The sequence below is a fragment of the Pogona vitticeps genome, chromosome 5, assembly GCF_051106095.1.
Source record: "Pogona vitticeps strain Pit_001003342236 chromosome 5, PviZW2.1, whole genome shotgun sequence".
In the NCBI taxonomy this organism is placed as follows: Eukaryota; Metazoa; Chordata; class Lepidosauria; order Squamata; family Agamidae; genus Pogona; species Pogona vitticeps.
In genome coordinates this window covers 13,921,378-13,935,426 of record NC_135787.1, presented here as the reverse complement: position 1 = coordinate 13,935,426, position 14,049 = coordinate 13,921,378, and the positions used below count along the sequence as shown (strand labels likewise).

At 42.4% G+C, this 14,049-nt stretch overlaps 1 protein-coding gene across 6 annotated transcripts in view; it reads right to left on the bottom strand.

Annotated features, from left to right (window-relative positions):
* The window catches only part of PTPN13 (protein tyrosine phosphatase non-receptor type 13), a 149,483-nt gene extending 143,592 nt beyond the window's left edge, over positions 1-5,891 (bottom strand). For 4 of the 6 annotated variants that reach the window (XM_020805377.3, XM_020805375.3, XM_020805376.3 and 1 more), the window contains exon 1: positions 5,015-5,326. The gene's annotated coding sequence lies outside the window, so the exon portion shown is untranslated. Of the gene's footprint in view, positions 1-5,014; positions 5,327-5,840 lie in introns of those variants that run through there. The other 2 variants (XM_020805378.3, XM_020805380.3) reach the window with 2 other exon arrangements.
* Positions 5,892-14,049: the final 8,158 nt, after the last annotated feature.

The following is a 14,049-nucleotide window of genomic DNA, read 5'->3' as shown; positions in this document are numbered from 1 at the left end:
CAGCAATAGTGTGACACAGTGTAAGGCAACTCCCTACTCTAGAGGTGTACAGATTTATGTTTTTGGACAACCCCCAGAATTTTCTGGGATTTGTAGACCAGAATCACAAATTTGCACACCTATGAGAGACACAAAGTTGCAACATTGTGACTTTTGAACAGCTCTTAGCCCACTGTTGAACTATTAGATTTTTTCCCACTATAGACTTTTTATATCCTAAATTCAGTTGTTTTACATGTAGGTGCAGGGAGATTTAACCGTATTTTCAGAGCACTTTAAAAAAAACAACAATGATCAAAGAACAGCAGTTTTTGATGTAGCTGTCTAGCGCACTGACTGGTATTTAAGAAATCCAGGTTCTGGTTTCCAATGAGCTAGGAAACACCCAGGCTGACCTTGAGCTAGTCTTTTTTTTTTCAGCTTGACCTGCTTCATAAGATATTCATGAGGAAGAAAGGGAGAGAAGACCCATGTAGCCACCCTGATCTCACTAGATGAAAGGTGGGATGTAAATACAGCCAATACGTGTAACTAGTAGTAAATAAAGGATTTTAGAGATTAGAAATGTAGAAAAGACTACAGTAGAAGAAGGTACCTTGTATCAGTTCAACCATTTTATTCAGTGGTTCTGCAGAATAAAAGGTGGACAATACGCTTTCCATCAACAGCTACTTGGGTAGTTAATGTTTTAGTCTCCCAACTCCCAGAAGCTCCAAAAAGCAAGGCCAGGGATTCCGGAAGTTGGGAGGCTAAAACATCTGGAGAACCAAAGAGTGAGAACTACTGTGCTATCTGATCTTTCTAACTGGAATGCCAAACACAGAACCTATGTTCTTTTCAATGCAAAACATGTGTTACACCAGACCTACAAATTTTCCTTCACAGCTGCTGAATCAAACACTACTGTGCAAGATATCTACATTTCACACATTACCAAGTATTATTATCATAACACTGGATAAGCAAGCCAAACTGAGCTGCCTCCTGTATTACCTTTTGAGATTCCTGCTTTAATATAGTAGCTGTTTCTTAATTGTTCCCAACTACGGCTCATCAGGAGGGACGTGGTGGCGGGAGGGACATGGTGGCGCTGGTTAAAACCGCAGAAGCCTCTGTGCTGTAAGGTCTGTAGATCTTCAGCTGTAAGATCAAATCCATGTGACGGAGTGAGCGCCCGTTGCTTTTCCCAGCTCCCGCCAACCTAGCGGTTCGAAAGCATGCAAATACTAGTAGATAAATAGGGACCACCTCGGTGGGAAGGTAACAGCGTTCTGTGTCTAAGTCGCACTGGCCATGTGACCACAGAAGATTGTCTTCGGACAAAAATGCTGGCTCTATGGCTTGGAAACGGGGAGGAGCACAGCCCCCTAGAGTCGAACACGACTGGACAAAAATTGTCAAGGGGAACCTTTACCTTTACCTATGGCTCATCAGATGTTCTTGGATTACAACTCCCAGACACCTTCACCACTAGCTGTGCTGGCCAGGATTTTTAGGAGTTGTAGTCCAAGAACATCCGAAGACCCAAGGTTGGGAAGCATTGGAGAGGATATGCCTCTCTTGCTGTATGAGTAATTAAATGATGGTGATGAAGAAAATACTAACGATAACGATGCAACTGTGTCACACCTCACCTGTGAATCGTCAAAGATTGCACAAACAGATTACAAAGCTAGACATGGTAAAAGATGAAAAATTAATACCCTGGTCATTATGTAAAAAATATAATCTGTTGGCATTCAAGAATCCATGGGAACACTGCCTTCTCGGCAGTGGCCCCTCACCTTTGGAACAACTTGCCAGTGGAGATCCACCTAGATCCCTGTCTTCTCTTCTCATGAGATGGCCAAAGTGTTGGAGCCTCAGCTTCAGGATCTGTCCTACCAGCGAGCACTCAGGGTTGATTTCCTTCAGAATGGATCTGTTTGTTCTCCTTGCAGTTCGGGGGACTCTCAAAAGTCTCCTCCAACACCACAATTCAAAGCATCAGTTCTTCGGCGGTCAGCCTTCTTTATGGTCCAGCTCTCACTTCCATACATCGCTACTGAAAAAACCATAGCTTTGACTATGCGGACCTTTGTTGGCAAGGTGATGTCTCTGTTTTTTAAGATGTTGTCTATAGAGGACTTGCATTTGCACTCCTTGTGTCTGAAGAAGTGGATTTTGATCCACAAAAGATCACATTGTAATAAATCTGTTGTCTCACAATATTTTGCATTTGCCCCCTCTCTGATTTTCCCTTTTAATTTTGCCAGTACATTGAGACAGACTAACACAGCTGCATCTTGAAAAAGTGTTCATATTATTATCTTTGCTTTTTAGTTGATACACAGGATGCATATCTCTCTCTGTAAGATTTTCCCCATCTCCAATTCAAAGACTGTTCACACATCAAAAAAAGCTATTATGTGGTTTCTTGAAATCAATTTTTGGTAATGCACATAGGTAAAAGGTTCCCCTTGAAAATTTTGTCCAGTCGTGTCCAACTCTAGGGGGCGGTGCACATCTTTGTTTCCAACCCATAGAGCTAGCATTTGTCCGCAGACAATCCTCCATGGTCATATGGCCAGCGTGACTAGAAACGGAATGCCATTTACCTTCCCACCGAGGTGGTACCTATCTATCTACTCGCATTTTTGCATGCTTTCAAACCGCTAAGTTGGCGGGAACTGGGACAAGTGACGGGGGGCTCACTCCATCACGTGGATTAAATCTTACGACTTCAGGTCTTCTGACCTTGCAGCACAGAGGCTTCAGCGGTTTAACCCACAGTGCCACCACGTCCCCTATTAACAAGTCATCGTTTCTTAACCACAATCTAAACAAAGTGTATCTGATTTAAATCAGATTTATTTAACTCACAATTTAAATCTTTTAAAAATGCGATTTTGATGATTTAAATAAAAATAATTTAAAAAATATAATGTGATTTAAATCAATTCAATTTTTAAAAATAATTTATTGTTACCCACCCTGATGTAAACCCATGGTTTGTGCTGTGTTTAGGTCATTGCTCAATGTGATACCTGAACCCACAACTATGTTTTTTGATAACACAGTTGACCACTTTGAAAATTTATCCAGATGCGCTTTAAAAAAAGCAAAATTGGGCACAGACTACCTCTCTCTACTCCAATCTCCTTTCCACAGCTCCCAAATCTCACTATAACTACAGTCTATGTCCTGTTAAGAACAGGAAAACACATCAAACTCACCCCAGCAAGATGTTTTAAATACACCAATAATCAACCTCCAAGGGTGGCCCCACAGTTTTGGATGTCCTACATTTGGTAGTTTGGGATCCACCCAGCAAACCAAACCGGTTGCCCAGTTTTAATTCCCAACAAACTAGAGTACTACAGAAACTCTTGGCGGTTCTCTTGTGAAGTTACTGCCTTTGTTGTTTTAAACATGCAATTTAGAGAGAATGACACACTCGCCAATATGAAAGAGAGATTAAGCTGTGGTTTTGCAGAGGTGTTGATTGCAGGCTGATAAATATCAAATGAAACCCATACTGTTTCTCATGGCTTCTCTACCAGATTTCTCCTTCTAATTCCAGTTCCACATCTCCCACCCTATATCTCTTCTCTGCAGAGCTGGACTGATTTCAGTAGGATTACTGATTTAAGAGATTTGAAGGACTAGAGAATAGCATGATGTAGTGGGTGGAGTGATGGACTAGGAGTCAGGAGGTCTGGGTTCGAATTCCTGCACAGCCATGGAAGACTCACTGGGGGTGTGAAATTAGTACTGTAAAACCAATCCTTAAATATCTCTATTTTGCCTTGAAAGCCCTATTAGGGTAAGTATAAGTCTGTTCCGACTTGACAGCACATAACACAAAGAGAATAGTGTATCAAGCTTACTGGGAAAGTCTTTCATCGAATTTTTTTTTTGCATCTGGGTGCCATTCAACATTTTGAACTTTCCAACTTTCCAAATCCAATGCCGTTTTCCACATTTGCCCTTTTGTGAAGCTCAGCAAGTTCTGCTCCATGCTGAGGTTTCTGGACAGAAACAAGCAGGAAACCATAATAACAACAGCAAAACAGCTTGCATGAGAGTGTCTGTCCTCCCTTGCATTCTTCTGAGGAGACGCCAGATTTTCCACAATCATTTAAGAGGTGGGGGGGGGGGAGAGAAAAGGAATAAGCAGGCGAGGCAGGCCTGTTTAAAAGAAACAGCCACAAAATGGAGCAGCAAAAAAAAGAAGAAAAGAAAAGAAAAAGTGCCATGAAATTTCTCTCCAAAAATGTCCCCCTTGGTTACAGAAACAGCATAAGGCTAGTCTCTTTAAGGCTTTCATTCAAAGAACCATCATCCTAAATCCAAATACAGAAAGTCAACACATTTATCTAAACTCTTAACAAAGAAAACAGGTAGAATTACAAATAGCAGTTCCACGTGGAGCGGATTAGCATGGAAACAGATGCTTTAGGATTAAAAAAAAAAACAACCCCAAAGAAACAACCACTGTGCCTCCCCCCCCTTCTAACTTCGCATTGTGTGGAGGGAGATATTGACACACGGGTGTCTTCCCATCACGCATCTCCAGTGCAGGTGATTGCAAGGGGATATCCGAACAACACCCCAATCCATCCCAGTTCTTCGCAACTTAAAAAAAAAAAGATCACAGAGAAACAGGAGGTTTGCACTTCTTCTTCCTCCTCGCCCACAAACAGCAGCCCCACACCCATCTTTCAATCATCCCCCCCCTCTATTTAGCCAAGGGGGACGAAGAGTCAATCAATGAACACATGGCAACCCTTCAAACTTTCAACGAAGGGCATCGGCACCAGAAGGACAACGTGCCTCCCAGCAACAGCATCGCCTTTCGAGGTCTTCTTCATGAACTGGGGGGCCCCACATCACGCAGACACCCGTGGTAAACAGGCACGTGAGGAAGGGGGTGACCGGGCGGTCATCACCCCCAGTTCAGCACCAAAGGAAGACCACCACCCCTTGCAAAAAAAAACAAACCCAAGAAAACGTGTCCATCGGCTTCACTTACTAATCGTTCGGCTTCAGAACCGACAGTTCGGGGACGGCGGTGGTCTTCCTTTTCCCCTTCCCCTCGCAACGGGGCTAACTGGAATCGGCCCAGAAGTCCCAGGAAGGGGAGAAGCCGAGCAAAAGCGAGAGCAGCATCTCCTCCCCGGGCTGCTACGCGGTCTGCCCGGAGACCCCCATCTCTTGGCACGCACGATAGGCGGGCGGGCTGGTTTTTAGGCAAGGCAGCTTAAACACGCAAAAGTCTCTGCTTCGCCCAAGTTCTTTTCCCTCTTGCCTGCAAAGCGGCTTCCCAAGGAATCAAGAGGCAGGGAAAGTGTGTTTGTGTGTGTATGTGTCCCCCACCCCAACCCCTCGCTTCTCCCTCTCCCCCTTTGCTAGCACAGTCCCGGCTGCAGCCTGCGCGCCCGCGCCTCTAAAGCAGCACCACCAGGAGCAGCTTCTCCGCCTCCTTCTCTTCCTTCTTCTTCTTCTCCTTCAGGGCTGTAACCATTGTCAGCCGCCGCGCCTCCCCCGCCTGCCTGCCTCTCCTTCCCTCACACGCCCCTCTGGGCAAGCGAGGGAAGCTGCTGACACAGGCTCGCCCGGATCCCGTCCCTGTCTCCTCCGCTCGCCCTCGCTTCTCCGGCTGGCCCGCCCTCTTCGGAGGCCCTGGCAGGTCGAGCCGCGCTCTCTGGTTACTAAGCCAACCACGAGGCCTAGTTGCTGCTCCAAGCGCTCGTCTTTCTTCCCCTCCACCCCGGCCGCCCGCCTTCCACCCGCCTTTCCGCCCCTTTTTTCCCCCTTTACTTTTTTGCTTTTGAAAAAACACTTGTTGGGAAACTCACATTTCGCAGAGCAGAGCGAGCAGTAGGACTCAGGCTTAGCTTCCACCCTGGCTTCTAAAAGGAATAACTGTGGTAGTAGTAGTAATAACAACAGTCGCCTCACAAAAAGCAATCAGGCTTAGCTTCCACTCTGGCTTCTAAAAGGAATAACCGTAGTAGTAGTAGTAATAACAACAGTCGCCTCACAAAAAGCAATCAGGCTTAGCTTCCACCCTGGCTTCTAAAAGGAATAACCGTGGTAGTAGTAGTAGTAGTAATAACAGTCACCTCACAAAAAGCAGTCGGGCTTAGCTTCCACCCTGGCTTCTAAAAGGAATAACCGTGGTAGTAGTAGTAGTAGTAATAACAGTCACCTCACAAAAAGCAGTCGGGCTTAGCTTCCACCCTAGCTTCTAAAAGGAATAACCGTGGTAGTAGTAGTAATAATAACAGTCGCCTCACAAAAGGCAATCAGGCTTAGCTTCCACCCTGGCTTCTAAAAGGAATAACCGTGGTAGTAGTAGTAATAATAACAACAGTCGCCTCACAAGAAGCAATCAGGCTTAGCTTCCACCCTGGCTTCTAAAAGGAATAACCGTGGTAGTAGTAGTAGTAGTAATAACAGTCACCTCACAAAAAGCAGTCGGGCTTAGCTTCCACCCTGGCTTCTAAAAGGAATAACCGTGGTAGTAGTAGTAATAACAACAGTCGCCTCACAAAAAGCAATCAGGCTTAGCTTCCACCCTGGCTTCTAAAAGGAATAACTGTGGTAGTAGTAGTAATAATAACAACAGTCGCCTCACAAAAAGGAATTAGGCTTAGCTTCCACCCTGGCTTCTAAAAGGAATAACCGTAGTAGTAGTAGTAATAACAACAGTCGCCTCACAAAAAGCAATCAGGCTTAGCTTCCACCCTGGTTTCTAAAAGGAATAACCGTGGTAGTAGTAGTAATAATAACAACAGTCGCCTCACAAAAAGCAATCAGGCTTAGCTTCCACCCTGGCTTCTAAAAGGAATAACCGTGGTAGTAGTAGTAGTAGTAATAACAGTCGCCTCACAAAAAGCAGTCGGGCTTAGCTTCCACCCTGGCTTCTAAAAGGAATAACTGTGGTAGTAGTAGTAGTAGTAGTAATAACAGTCACCTCACAAAAAGCAGTCGGGCTTAGCTTCCACCCTAGCTTCTAAAAGGAATAACCGTGGTAGTAGTAGTAATAATAACAGTCGCCTCACAAAAAGCAATCAGGCTTAGCTTCCACCCTGGCTTCTAAAAGGAATAACCGTGGTAGTAGTAGTAGTAGTAATAACAGTCGCCTCACAAGAAGCAATCAGGCTTAGCTTCCACCCTGGCTTCTAAAAGGAATAACCGTGGTCGTAGTAGTAGTAGTAATAACAGTCGCCTCACAAGAAGCAATCAGGCTTAGCTTCCACCCTGGCTTCTAAAAGGAATAACCGTGGTCGTAGTAGTAATAATAACAACAGTCGCCTCACACAAAGCAAGTGTAAATAAACTAATTTTAATAAGTATTGGGGTTCTTTGGCTCTTAAAAGTAGCTATGTCTTCCACACCATCCACAAGGAAAAAAAAATATTGAAAGTCCACGTGAATTGGTGCAATACTTTTATGGAAAGCCAAGAAGATGTGGACGGTGGATAGCGTAACTCAATGTCTACTTTACAAATAGAGCGATGCATTAGGGATCGGGAGAGCTGGGTTCGAATCCCTACTAAGCCATGGAACCTCACAAGGGCGTGGGGGGGGACTGGTAAAAGGGCTCCTTGAATATCCCACATCCCTTGAAAAAGGGGTTTTTGCAGCCTCTCATGCTGCCTTTAGTAGGTCTGGCTCAAAAAGGCATTTTTGGGGGCTGACGTGACTGTCAGTCTGTCCAGCACTGACCAATAGTTATTTCCGTGTGTCTTGAATTCAAAGAGAGTCTCACCTTTCTGCTCAGTGTCTCTCTCCCTCTCCTGAGTCTGCTGAAAGCAGTTAGTCTGTTGAGGCATTTGCTGAAAGTAGGCATGCTGATAGCTTGCTGTTATCCGTTTATTCTTTCTCTTACTAACATATCAAAAAATTCTTGAGAATATAAGTGCCAGTTGAAGAGGAAAAGGTGTAATCTCTGGGGAACTTGAAGTTATTCTGCTCCGTGAATCCCTGCACTCCTGCTACACAACTAGAGGAATTTAACCAAAAATTCTGCACAAGATACCTTGTTAGTGTTCCTGTAAGTTGGACAACATCTTAAAAAGCAGAGACATCACCTTGCAGAGAAAAGTCCGTATAGCCAAAGCTATGATTTTTCCAGAAGCGATGTATGGAAGTGAGAGCTGGACTGTAAAGAAGGTTGACTGACGAAGAATTGATGTTTTTGAATTGTAGTGCTGGGGGAAACTCGAGAGTCCCCTGGACTGCAAGGAGGACAAACCTATCTGTTCTGAAGGAAATCAACCCTGAGTGCTCACTGGAAGGACAGATCCTGAAGCTGAGTCTCCAATACTTTGGCCATCTGATGAGAAGAGAAGACTCCCTGGAAAAGACCTTGATGTTGGGAAAATGTGAAAGCAAAAGGAGAAGGGTACAACAGAGGACGAGATGGCTGGACAGGGTCACCGAAGCTACCAACATGAATTTGACCCAACTCCAGGAGGCAGTGGAAGACAGGAGGGCCTGGCGTGCTCTGGTCCATGGGGTCACGAAGAGTTGGATACGACTTAATGACTAAACAACAAAAGTTGGATTTGTTTTTTTAAAAAATAATTTTAAATTTTTTGAAAATCCATAGTATGACAATGCAAGTTAAAATTGTAGTACAATATAATCACATTACTTACATATTCTTTCAGTAGATTATCTTTCTTTACACATCCACTACTTCATATTTTAACATAATTAATTATTTTTAAAATATTGCATGCCAGCAATCCAAATTACTTCCCACATCACATTCTTCTTTTCTTGAGCTACTTCCATATGTTAATAATGGTTGCTGGGTTTTCATAAATTTATCCTGTTTTATTTCCCCTCTATATATTTTAATTTGATTGGTCAGCTTTTCCCTCGGGACCATTTGGCAGATTCTGTTTTCAATTTTTTTTACTTGAGCATTTCTCCAGTTTTGTTCAATTTCAACTCTTGCTGCACCAATAAGATGTGCAATTAGGTCTTTATTGGATAATTTTTCATTTCCATCCTTAAATACAGTATTGAAAATAATAATAAAGTTTCATTTTTAATTATTTTTTGATTCAACAATGTTTTTATCCATTGATGTGATTTGGCGGCACTTGATATACTTATAACTTTGTTAGGCCAATGGAAAGAGAACAAACGTGTATGCAAGCTTTTATCTCTCCAGATCTCTTCATATGTTAAAGATGTTAGCAGCAAAAACAAAAGGGCATGTTAGACACCTTGATAGCTGAAGTCCAGATGTTTCATGATGTCCTAAGATGGAATAAGCAAAGAGTGATCTGCAGAAATTGAATTTCTTATTCTCATGCCATGTTTGAATAGCTTGACCAGATGTGGCAGCTCTCAACGACAATGTTGTATAGCATCTAAACCAGCCACCAAGATTCTTCAGTCAATGGCCAGAACCCTACTCATACTTGCAAAAGGCTCCAGTAACTTGCTGCAGCTAATTGTGGCTAATAGAAAAGTGCTGGAGTGCATCTCAATCATGTGCCTGATCATGCTCTCTATTGCATAACCTAACTGCACGCTGGCATCTTTTCTAATACAGTGGTGCCTCGCATTACGATGTTAATTAATTCCAGCAAAATCGCTGTAGAACGAAAACATCGTAAAGCGATTTTTAAAAGCCCATAGAAATGCATTAAAATCCAATTAACGCATTCCTATGGGCTTGAAACTCACCATCCAGCGAAGATCTTCCATAGCGCGGCCATTTTCGCTGCCCGTGCAGCTAGGAATCCGTCCCAGAAAACAGCGGGCAGCCATTTTTTTACCTGGTGGCCATTTTGAAACCACCGATCAGCTGTAGGTAAATCGTTGTTTTGTGATGATCGGTTAGCGAAGCAGGGAACCGATCACCTCAAAGCGAAAAAAACCCATAGGAAACATCATTTTGCAATTGCTTTTGCGATCACAAAATCTTTGTCGTTATGCGATTTCGTCATAAAATGAAGCACTCGTCTTGTGAGGCACCACTGTAGCTGCAATTAGCCATGGCAAGTTACACAAGCCTTAGGCAAACACTAGTGAGATTCCAGCCAATAAGAACTTCCCTTGTCTGTACTTCTTTACCCACGTGTAGAATTTGATAAGCAAAGGAAGCAATATTATTTACACATTACATGGCCAAAGTACTGTATAGTAGCTTTTTAAAATGTGTTTTATTATTCCTTGATCTTTATTCACTCTGGCACTTCATGGCTGGAATCCTCTCAATCTAAGCAATCCTTAGCACCCTGTGATAAATTTGTAAAACAATAAAATGAAGTATTATAATTATTTCCAAATAAACATTCAGAGGGCTGTGCTTATGTATTTGTTTTGTTACAAAAAGATATGTGAGCTGCAGCTGTGTTTCCACTGTCTGACAGACAGCACCATGTTGGCTTTCCTCTTGTCATGATGTTCTTCCGCATACACTATTAAGTAGTGAATAGAGATGGGCACGAACCGGTTTGTCCCAGTTCGTAAAGGTGGCAGTACGGGTGCAGCTATTCCCCTCCCCTGCCTCCTTTGGCTGAGACAGCCACTCACTACGCTCAGTGTGGTAGCTTCCTGCACCTCCTCAACTGATCTTCCAGTCCTGGCAACAGCTGGGCTGCAACATCCTACAATTAAGGGTGATGAAAATAAACACACCTTCCTCTCCTGTTCTTCCTGCTTTTCCTTTGCTCCCCCATCTTGGCCCGTGTTCAGTTTTAGATAATCTAGGTATAACTGCAAGCTTCTTCGGGCAGGGACCTAATCTCTTTATTTTACTTTGCATATTTTACATCATCAAGCACAGTTTCTCCTGATGGTAGTGTTATGACTATTGATCATAATATGCATATGCGTAAGATTGCATGTTTATATAGCACAGTAATCTTACGTTAGTTTATTAATTTGCCTGACAGCAAAGCAGATCAGCATTATTACCCTCAGGAGACTCATTAGTACTAGTGCTGTTGCTTCGGTTTCAGCAGCAAAGAAAACAAACATTTTATTTCCAGGAGGCCCAGAAATGCCAGAAGGAAGGACGACCTGCTATTACAGTGTTGTAATGGAGACAGGGCTCACTGGATCGAGAAGCAGGACTTCTCTGTTAACAGCGATGATCATAGCATCACCTGTTATCCACTCTTGCTTTTGAGCATGAGTTGTAATTCTCCAAGTAGCTTGAGTACAGGATGGAAAGGACAGAAACTAGACTTTCCCAGCAGTAAAGATATCCTTGTTATGAGTTACCATCTTTGCCTTGCATAGGCATTACCAAAAAAACCTGTTCTAGGGTGGAGGTGAAAACAGCTGTAACTGGCTTGCTGCTGTGGATGATCACAGCTGCCAGCAGCTTTTTTTTTTTTTAACTCTCCTTAGGGAATGTCATGACCCACACATACCTGGTCTGAAAAGCACACCACTATGTTGTAGAGGAGTTTTGTTAGGGTCAGGCTTACAAAGTCACAATGAGACCTAAGCCAAGATCAAAGGATGAATTAGCAAAACCAGCCTGCCAGCACCTGAGATGGGAGGAAGTGGCTCTTGATCAAATGAACCCAACCAGGTTTTGCATCATTTTGGTGTGACTAAGGGAGTGGGTGTGATAATCATACATTCTAAATATCCAATGGGAGGCAAAGTATTACAGGGTTGGAAATAAAACACTTTACAGAAGTGACTCCACTGAGGGTGTATCACCTCAAACAACGAACCTAGTATTTCAAAAGACAGAAATTAGAACTGTATAAAAAGTATATGTCCCTGTTTTCTATACCCTCTGTATCGTTCCTCCTATAGTTTACTCCTTTCTTTTTGTAATTTACCCCCTCTTTCCCTCCACCTTAACATTTCATTGCAGAGGGTGATAGAAAACATGTACCCTCACCATTGGCTATTACAGCTAGCAATCAGAGAGATTGTTGGCTGGCTAGCTTGCTTGCTTTTTTGTTTTGTTTGCTTGCTTGCTTTTTTTGTTTATTTGTTATAATAATCATGTGCTGCCAAGCCAATTCTGACTTATGGTGACCCTTTCCGGGGTTTTCTAGATAGAAAGATCTCAGGGCAGGTTACAGAAGTGCATAAAAATGGTGTTAAAACGTTAGATGTTTGAAACAATTTAAAATCAAAAAGTTTAAAATATGAAATTAAAACACCCATCCATTTAAACCAAAGCAAAAACCCCATAGGTAGGGTCTGTCTAATAAGTATGTTTTGATTTGGTGCAAAATGATGCCAATGAAGCATCCAAGAAGAGGGCATCTCACAGTCCTCCCCATGTCTCCACATAACGAATTGTTCTCCATGGTGGGACTTTAGTCCAGCAATAACTTGAGGGTTGCAAACTACCCACCCTGTCCACAGAGAAAGAAAGTTAGGACGGCACTCGGTTTTTACCATCACTCACCGGAACAGACATGTTATGAAAATAAAACAGCAAAATGCCATCTATGCTGCTCTAAGTTGCTTGGTGGAAGGGAGGAAGGGCTACTTGAGATTTTTTAGAATTACAAAAAAGAAAAGATTGGAAAGAGCAAACTCTTTGATCAGATAAACAGTCATAAAAAAAAATTGGAAGAACTCTCCCAAAGAACCAATTTGCAAATGAAATAAGCCATGGTGAACCAGAGTTGGGCAACTGGTTCTCTTGTATGTTCAGTTCTTCCTCCTCCAAAATATGGTAACTGTGGCCACCCTGTAAGGAGTTCTGCAGCATGTATGCATAGTTTCTTGCTGTGATTATTCTGGATAAGGTAGCAAACAAGAAGTATTGCAGCATCTCTTTCCCTGTTGAGACTGATTCACTTGGCTAGTTTTCTGAAAATGAATATAACAGGTAGATGGTTAGTTAATACATTTATTGTTACTGTGAATATTGTGCAAGAAAGACTTCTCTGCATTAAGAGGATATCACATAAATGTCGCTGTGAACTGTGAAATGCAGACTTTGCTGCATTTTATGAGAGCACAGGTACAGCTGGAGAGCAAGTAAATTATTACTGGCTTTAATGCTTTAACCTGAAAACCTACTGTGTTCACTTGTAAAACATTCCCTCTGAAGACCCATAAGTTTACAAGCTTGACAATGTCTAAGAGAGTCCCCCCGACTCCAGTACACTAAGGACAAATGAACTTCCAGAAGTGCTCATTTTAAATCATTTATCTAAATCTATTAAGAAACATCTGTGAGCAAACACAGGTCTCTATTTGTGGCCTGTGCTCTGGACTGGGTTATCAGAGCATAAAACAGGTAGCATATACTAGAAGATACCATATCCAATGCCTTTCTTTGGCCCAACATCCACAACAAAGCACAAGGCGCAGCACACAGCTGCCAGATGAGCCGGCTCTTCTATCATGTGATATTCCTTCACTATTTAATGATGCTACACCCCATACTGTAAAAATAACTGCTGTGTTCCATATACCATAAAAGGAGTTATCCCATGATAAGTTACAATAGTAAAATACTTTAATTATACCTTTTCTTTTTTATGTGCCACTGCATCCCTTCAGAGGTAGTTGACCCTATAAATTAAGCTATTAGAAAAACTACTTATTTACAAGTAACCAGTTATTTGTAGCTTGTTACTTCCAAGTTTTGGGCTCTCCTTCTTTATTTCTTCCTTTTCTTTTAAATGAGAGATAGCTGTGAATTCAGCCTTGTACCTTCTCTATGCAAACCATGTCCTCAATTGCTGAACTAATATTCTTCCCTCAATATATATTTGCTGACAGTTTCATAGTCCATGGAAATTATTATTGTTATGTGCCTTGAAGACATATTTGATTTACAGTAACCCTGAAACTCTAATTTTGAACTGATTGGTTCAAAATTGGGAAAGGAGTAGACAAGGCTGTACTGTATATTGTCTCCCTGCTTATTTAACTTATATGCAGAACACATCATGTGAAAGGCTGGACTGTATGAATCCCAAGCCAGAATTAAGATTGCCAGAAGAAATATCAATAACTTCAGATATGCAGACGATACCACTCTGATGGCAGAAAGTGAGGAGGAATTAAAGACCCTCTTAATGAGGGTAAAAGAGGAGAGCG